The 8314-nt window shown below is 58.6% G+C and overlaps 1 pseudogene across 1 annotated transcript; it reads right to left on the minus strand.

The window, feature by feature from the left end:
- Nucleotides 1-358: 358 nt before the first annotated feature.
- On the minus strand, nt 359-3946 carry LOC308530514 (patr class I histocompatibility antigen, B-2 alpha chain-like; annotated as a pseudogene). The gene is made up of 8 exons (XR_013997338.1): nt 3875-3946; nt 3474-3758; nt 2512-2787; nt 1698-1973; nt 1473-1574; nt 1009-1041; nt 822-869; nt 359-674 (listed from the first exon to the last, which is right to left on the minus strand). The product of XR_013997338.1 is annotated as a patr class I histocompatibility antigen, B-2 alpha chain-like (transcript).
- Between the last annotated feature and the right edge of the window lie 4368 nt (nt 3947-8314).

Consider the following 8314-nt stretch of genomic DNA (forward strand, 5'->3'; position numbering starts at 1 on the left):
AGTGTCTGGTCTTTGCCCCTGGCTCCTGGCACTGGGCTCCTAAAACCCTGGGCATATCGTGAGTGACAAGTGTCTTTGGGACGCTGAGATGGCTCTTGGCTGAGGGTCCTGGAGAGAGTCAGGGTGGGGGCTGGACCCCAGAAAGACCAAGCTGATCAGAGGGTTGGAACCTTCAGGTCCTGGTGGGACAGGGACACTGAGGGACAAGGTCAGAGGAGCAGAGAGGTGACCCGGCCGAGGAGTGACCACGTCAAAGCCCACGGTGCACTGAGCACCACCTGAGCACAGGCCCCGCCCACGCTCCTTCCTCACAGCCTCTCCCGTCCCCCCGCAAAGAGCACAAAAGACACAGGAATCCGCAGAACCCTTGGTGCTTCCATTTATTTCCTCTGAGAAAATAATTAATTAAAGGCTCTCCTTTAATTACCCGTCACCAGTCACGGCAAGAATGAAAACACGAGGTCAATCCACAGTCTCATTTCAATACAAAGCAGGAAGTGGCAGCTCAGAGCACCAGGGAGTAAAGGCAGGGATGGGGAGGATCCAGCCCAACTCTGCTGACAGGAGAGTGTGGGGAGCAGAGCAGGCCAGCCCCCAATCAGAGGTTCCTGAGTCAGGAAGCAGGAGCGTGAACATCTTCCATCACTCAGTCCCCACAGGGCAGCTGCCTCACGCTGTGGAGGACAAGCATCATGAACACATTCAGGTCAGTGGCTGTAACTGGTGACATTCTCAGAGTCCACTTCATGCTCACAGGGTCCCACAGACTCCCCACCACCCAGTCCTCCCCTCTGCCCACCCCTCCCCGCGGCAGGTCTCACCTTTAGAAGCCGAGAGAGACGCATCAGAGCCCTGGCTGCTGTCACTGCCTGGGGGGTGGGGGGACACACCAGGAGAGGGTCAGAGCCCCAAGGCAGGAAACTAAGGAGGAACTATGGGGGGTGGGGTTCCCCTATGGCTCCCGTCTGCACTGTCACAGGGACTCAGGGGTCCCCCCTCCATACTCACTGGCAGCCGGAGCGTAGCTCCCTCCTTTCCCACCTGCGGGAAGAAAACATCCCATGAGAGACCAGGGAGGAGGCAGGGCCATGAGGTCCTAAAGGAAGGTCTAGTCCTGGGCCCCAGAGAAGTTTCCAGAACCCTGTGTGTAGACCCAGGACAGGACCAGGAACCCTGAGGGAAGTGCATGTGGGGGGACTGGACCCACTGCCCTCCTGGAGGTCTGTGCTCAGCAGGGACCTGCCCTCTGACCTGGGGCTGCTGGGAACGGGGGCCCCACCACCAGCATCATCAGGTGATAAGTGGGTCCCTCATTTTCCCACGGGCCTCACTGCAGAGTAAGTGTGAGCACAGAGCCCCACACTGGCCATCACACGTGTGGGGATGGTGCTTCCCATGAAGGAGGCGGGACACACGTCTACCTGGGCCTGAACCCCCAGTGGGACAGACACGCAGACCCCACCCCTGCCCACCTGAGCGCCTCCTCCCCCACATCACAGCTCCAGCCACGGCTCCCAGCAGAAGCAGGCCCCCAGCGACGACCATGATGATGATGAAGGTGTGAGAAGGTGGCTCTGGGGGGAGAAGAGAAGGGAGGATGAGGGCCCTGACCCCAGGCCTCAGCCCCAACCCCACTGAGGTCCCCCAGGGCCCCTGCTGCCCTGAGAAGAGGCTCTGTGCCCACGGCCCCTCCTCACCCCATCTCAGGGTCAGGGGCGCGGGCAGCCCCTCGTGCTGCACATGGCACGTGTATCTCTGCTCCTCTCCAGGGGGCACCCCCACGGCCGCCCACTTCTGGAAGGTGCCGTCCCCCGCAGGCCTGGTCTCCACCAGCTCCATGTCCTGGGTCTGGTCCTCCCCGTCACGCTGCCAGGTCAGGCTGATGTCCGCAGGGTAGAAGCCCAGCGCCCAGCACCTCAGGGTGACCTCACGGGCAGAGACGGGGTGGTGGGTCACGTGTGCCTTTGGAGGGTCTGAGGGGAGGGGAGAAAATTCAGGAACTTTGCATCCGCCATGGGACACTCCAGCAGCGCCCATGTGACCATCCTGAGAATGGACAGCCACCTGGGGTGGGGGAGGGAGCACACAGCCCACACACCAGCCTGGACAGAGGCACCTGGAAGGCCCTCCTAGTCTTTAGAAAGTTTAGAATCAGAGGAACACAGCCCAGGGCAGGAGGCCATGTGACTCAGAAAAGCTGGGGGGAGGCCTCAGACACAGTGGGTGTGGGCAGCGCACAAGGCCTGAGAGAGAAGGTCCCTGTGGGTCCCAGAGCCCCTGCAGGGCCCATGGGAACCGCTGATGGGCTATTTCAGGGGGTCTCCCTGCACCCCAGGAGAGCCTGCACCCCTAACTGTCCCTGAGAGGAGGGGGTCCCTCTGGTACCTGACCTGACATCCAGGGGGCTTCCTCCTTGACCCAAGGAGGGGTGTCTGACACTGACCCCCTGTCCTGTCTCCTTGTAGGAACCCCAGCCCCGGGGAGAGGGGGCGGCCCCAGGGCCCCAGGTACCTGCGCGCTGCAGGGTCTCCTTCCCTTTGTCCAGGTAAATGCGGAGCCACTTCACACACAGGCCCTCCAGGTAGCTCCTCAATGTTTCTGCCACACCGGCCGCCTCCCACTTGCGCTTCGTCATCTGAGCCGCCATGTCGGCCGCGGTCCAGGAGGTCAGGTCCTCGTTCAGGGCGAGGTAGTCGACGCCGTCGTAGGCGTATTGCCAGTACCCGCGGAGGAGGCGCCCGTCGGGTCCCAGGTCGCAGCCATACATCCTCTGGAGGGTGTGAGACCCTGACCCCGCCCCGCGGTCAGCCCCGCCCCGCGGTCAGCCCCGCCCCGCGGTCAGCCCCGCCCCGCGGTCAGCCCCGCCCCGCGGTCAGCCCCGCCCCGCGGTCAGCCCCGCCCCGCGGTCAGCCCCGCCCCGCGGTCAGCCCCGCCCCGCGGTCAGCCCCGCCCCGCGGTCAGCCCCGCCCCGCGGTCAGCCCCGCCCCGCGGTCAGCCCCGCCCCGCGGTCAGCCCCGCCCGGCCCGCCCCGCCCCGCGGGGACTGAACTTAAAACTGAAAGTGAAATCGGGCCGAAACCGGTTTGGCTCAGTGGATAGAGCGTCGGCCTGCGGACTGAAAGGTCCCAGGTTCGATTCCGGTCAAGGGCATGTGCCTGGGTTGCGGGCACATCCCCAGTGGGAGATGTGCAGGAGGCAGCTGATCGATGTTTCTCTCTCATCGATGTTTCTAACTCTCTATCTCTCTCCCTTCCTCTCTGTGAAAAATCAATAAAAAATAAATTAAAAAAAAAAAAAAAAAAAAGAAAGTGAAATCGGGTCAAAGTGCCCGCGGGCTCCTCCCGGGTGGGGGCCGGGCGGGTCCCGCCGCCTCGGGACCCGCCGCCTCGGGGTGACGCTCGGACCCGGACTCTCGGGGCGACCCCGGCCCGTCCGTGGGGAGGGAGGTCGTGACGGGCCCGGCGCGCGGCTCACCGTCCTCGCTCTGGTTGTAGTGGCCGCGCAGGGTCTGCAGGTTCACTCGGTAAGTCTGTGCGGTTCCCTTGTAGATCTGCGTGTCCCGGTCCCAATACCCCGGCCTCTCCCGCTCCACCCACGGCTGCTGCATCCACGGCGCCCGCGGCTCCATCCTCGGATTCGGGGCGTCGCTGTCGAACCGCACGAACTGCGTGTCGTCCACGTAGCCGACGACGAAGAAGCGGGGCTCCCCGCGGCCGGGCCGGGACACGGCGGTGTAGAAATACCTCAGGGAGTGGGGGCCTGGGGGGCGGACGGGGGGCAGGGCCGGGGCTGGACACGCGCCTTCCCGGCCCCGCGCCCCCGCCGGGCCCCCTCGCTCCTCCCCGCACCGCCGCCCCCTCCGACCCCGCACTCACCGGCCCAGCTGGGGGTCAGGCCCAGCGCCCCCGAGAGCAGCAGGAGGAGGGTGGGGGGCTCATGACCCGCATCCTCGGCGTCGGGGGGACGGTCTGAGTCCGGGCGCTTCCGCGGAGGAGTTATAACCGGGAGCCGCGGGGACGCTGATTGGCTGCTCTGGAAACCGCTCAGCCAATGGGAGTGAGAAGTGGGGCCGCGTCACGAGTCTCCAGGAAGGAGGCGCCGACACAGGTTGGGAGAGGAGAAGTGAAACCAGGGCGCTGGGGAGTCCCTACCACGGAGCTGCCCCCCAGACTCTGTCCCTGCGGAGCCCTGAGCGCAGGCCTGGGCCCTGGGACTCGGTCCTGCCCCTCCTCCCGCGCGGGGCGCCGTCACCCTGTCCCCGAGGCCTGGCCCGGGCGCTGTGCTGTTCAGGGACTTTCCAGGGTGTTGGTGTCACCATCTCTGTGCGGCCTCACACACAGGCAGGCGCCCAGACAACCTTGTGTGTGTTGTGACGTCATCATAGTGACCCTCACGGATCACACAGGGTGAGACAGTTATTAATCCACGTCGCATGTCACTGCCTGTGAGATGGTAACAGGAGTCATGTTTTAAAAAAATATATATTTATATTGATTTCAGAGAAGAAGGAAGAGGAAGAGAGAGAAACATCAATAATAACAAATAATCATTGATCAGTTGCCTCCTACACGCCCCACACGGGGGATGGAGCCCACAACCCAGGCGTGTGCTCTGACACAACGTTGAGCTGTGACCTCCTGGTTCATAGGTCAATGTTCAACCACCGGCCCCGCTGGCTGGGGAATATTGAATATTTTCTGCTCTGTTCTGTCACAGTCCCCAGGGCTGTCTTGCTGGGTGGCTCTGGTCCTCATGCAGGTGATGTAAAGTGATGCCTTGTGTCCCTAAGTCCCAGAGACCTTCCCGTGCTGATGCATTTAATGACGTCATCAAAGCTCACAGGTGTTGCTGTTCCCACAGAGCCCCCTAGAAACGCTGTCAGCACCGGGGAGCGGTCCAGCTCACGTGGTGGGACACACCTGTTCCAACATTCTGGTTTTCTCTCCGGGGCTGACATTGTATCAGGACAACAGGACTGTCCGTTGGCACCTGCCAGGGGATATTTCCTGAAGGAGAAGCTTACGTTCATTTTTTAAAAAATATATATTTGTTGATTTCAGAGAGGAAGGAGAGGGAGGGAGACATAAACATGAATGATGAGGGAGGATCTCTGATTGGCCTCCTCCTGCTCGCCCCATTGGGCATTGGGCCCACAGTGGAGATTGGGCCCACCACTCGGACATGTGCCCTTGACTGGAATCAGACCTTCAGTCTGGAGGCTGATGCTCTCCCCACCGGGCCACACCAGCCTGGGCACTCATGGTCATTATTGAGAAAGTGTGAGCCAGTTCCCCAAATCTCAGCAATCCCAGCGTCTGTGCCATTCCTTCTGTTACGTAAACACGGGCCAGGCCGGGTGTGGCTCAGTGGCTGAGCATTGACCTATGAACCAGGAGGCCAGGGTTCTATTCCCGGTGAGGCACCTGCAGGGTTGCAGGTTAGATCCCCAGTGGGGGGCATTCAGGAGGCGGCCTATCCGTGGTTCTCTCCCATCATGGATGTTTCCACCTCTGTCTCCCTCTCAGTTCCTGTCTGAAATAAAATTTTTAAAAATATATTTTTATTGATTTCAGAGAGGAAGGGAGAGGGAGAGAGAGATAGAAACAACCATAGTGAGAGAGAATCATGGATCTGCTGCCTCCTCTTACTGGGAACTGAGACCACATCCTGGGCATGTGCCCTCGACCTGAATCACACCTGGGACCCTACAGTCCGCAGACCTATGCTGCAACCATAGAGACAAACCAGCTAGGGCTCAATTTTTTTTTTAAATGTAAACATGGGGCCTAACCGGTAGGAGGTGTGCAGGAGGCAGCTGATCAATGTTTCTCTGTCATCAATGTTTCTAACTCTCTATCCCTCTCCCTTCCTCTCTGTAAAAAACCAATGAAATATAATTTTTTTTAAAAGTAAACATGGGACCCCATGAGAAAGAGGCTAGCTCAGCGCCCACACATGATCTCCTGGTACATGAGACCTGGGGATGTGGCAGAAGTGTTTTTTGTGTACTTCCCAGGCCAGCGTATAAGGTTTTTTTATCCTCCATTTTTATTAAAGACAGGTAAGAAATTAATCCATTTGTGTAATGAATGCAACATACATATGTCTTCTTTTAAAAAATATTTTTAATTTTTCAAATATAGTTGATGTACAATATTGTGTTTGTTTAGGTGTACAACTCGGGTTAGAAATTCATATAACTTATACAGTGATCGCCCCCATACATCTAGTGCCATGTGACATCACGTGTAGTTGTTCCAATGTGAGTGACTGTGCTCCCTGTGCTCTCCTTTCCCCCCCATGACCACACTGTAAGGACCATGTGGTGTTTCCTCCTCCTTCACCTCCTGGGCCCAGTCCCTCCCCTGCCCTGCGGCAGCCAGCAGGCCGCTCTCTGTGGCTGAGTCTGTGGCCGCTGTAGGATCCTGTTGGGCGGGTTCCAGGCGGCTCTGATGCTGGTTGTGGGGAGGGTGGTGGTCCTTGTCCTGTGGTTGTGGGCGATGCAGGCACCGCGTTCACCTTTGGGGCATCTCCACCGGAGGCCACGATGTTTTAAAATTTGGATGGAAGGATGAGGCTTCCGTGAAGATAATAATTTCACCTCCTTCAATCCTGTTGTTTAAAAGCGAAACTGGTTTTGCTCTCTGTCCGTCTGTCTTCTCTCTGCAGGTCAGAGCTGGGGAAGAGGAAGGACCATGGAGGTGGGTGTCAGCCCGTTCGTGCTGAGCTTGGCCTCAGCGCCCACGTCAGCGGAGTGAAGAGGCGAGGATGTCCTTCATCTCCTGCAACAATGCTGACCCCCCACCTCCCGGGAAAGGCTCTCGGATACCTCAGGGTTCCACACACCGCACTTTGAGAAAGGTTGTTCTGGATAAACCAGGGAGAGAATCCCAACTGTCCCTGCCTTTCCCTCCTCTTCTCTTCCCAGAATCCCTCTGCATAAGGGAGGTGATCCCTGCACCCCAAAACGGAGCTCACAGCACTGCCCCTGGGACCTTCTAGAAGAGAGCTCACCCTGAAAATCCCACAGGGAGTGTCCTCAGCCTGGGAGGGAGGTGGAGGGACAGGGGTGTCCCCTCTGGGACAGGGAGCAGTTTGTGCCTGAAGACACCAGGCCCACAGGCACCCATGTGGTTTCTCCACCCCAGCTGAGTGTGTGTTCACATCCCAGACAGAAACCTGACGTGTCTGTAGGAGAAGCCATCTTGGCCCTTTTATTTTATTCCTTTGAATTTTAAAAATATGTTTTTATTGACATTAGAGAGAGAGGAAGGGAGAGGGAGAAAGAGAGGAACGTGGATGCGAGAGAGAATCCCTGATTGGTTGGCTCCCGTACGCGCCCTGACCAGGGGTCACACCTAAAACCTGTCAGTGCCCAGGACAGTGCTCACCCCACTGAGCCACATGGGCCAGGCCGGGCCCTTTTATGCAAATGGGCCGAGTGCTCTGACCTGAGGCCCTGACCCTGTGCAGAGCTGTCTGTCCAGCAGGACATTCTGTGAGCGAGGACTCGCTCTGCGTCAGTTCCTCCCACGTGGCTGCCACCAGCTGCTGTGGCCACTGAGCCCTTGGCACATGGCTCCTGGGCCGAGCAGGGGACTTTCATGACTCTGCTGGTCAGAGCTCTCTGGTTGCCCAGTGTGGTAGCCACACTGGCTGCTCCATGGTGACTCCAGGTCTGCAAAGTCTCCTTGAAATCAGTGAGTCCACTTCAGTGGCTGGAACACCCACCTGGATGCCCAGCCCACACGGGATGGACTCTGCTGTGTGTCCGGAAGGTCTGCTCGTCACCACCCTGGGCCCCACACCTGGACATTGTCCTGGGGGGAGAGTCAGGACTCAGGAGGAGGGTGAGTGGGTTCTGTGTGACAAACAATTCAGTCACTCCTGCCTCTCCAGCCACGGCCCCCGACCGCAGGCATCCACACATCTGGGCTACTTGCTGGCAATGAAAACCTACGAAAGCAGCCCTGTTGGGTGGCTATGTGGTTAGACCCTCAAACCGAAGTGTCCCTGGTTTAGGAACCAGTCAAAGGCACTTACCTCAGTTGTAGGTATAATCCCCACTCCAGTTGGGGCACAGTGCGGAGGCAACCAATCCATGTGTCTCTCTCATGTTGATAATTCTCTCTCTCCCTCTCTCTCCTTTCCTCTCTGAAATCAATAAAAATATATTTATAAGAATCAATGGAAAATATATCCTCTGGTGAGGATTTGAAAAAAAATTAAAAATAAAACCTCCGGAAGCAGAAACTCGGGGCATGGGTCCAGCACGCTGGTGCCCTGAGCCCCCCAGGTGGTGGTACTACTGTGAT

Source organism: Myotis nattereri (genome assembly GCF_964212035.1).
Source record: "Myotis nattereri genome assembly, chromosome: 15".
Taxonomy (NCBI): Eukaryota; Metazoa; Chordata; class Mammalia; order Chiroptera; family Vespertilionidae; genus Myotis; species Myotis nattereri.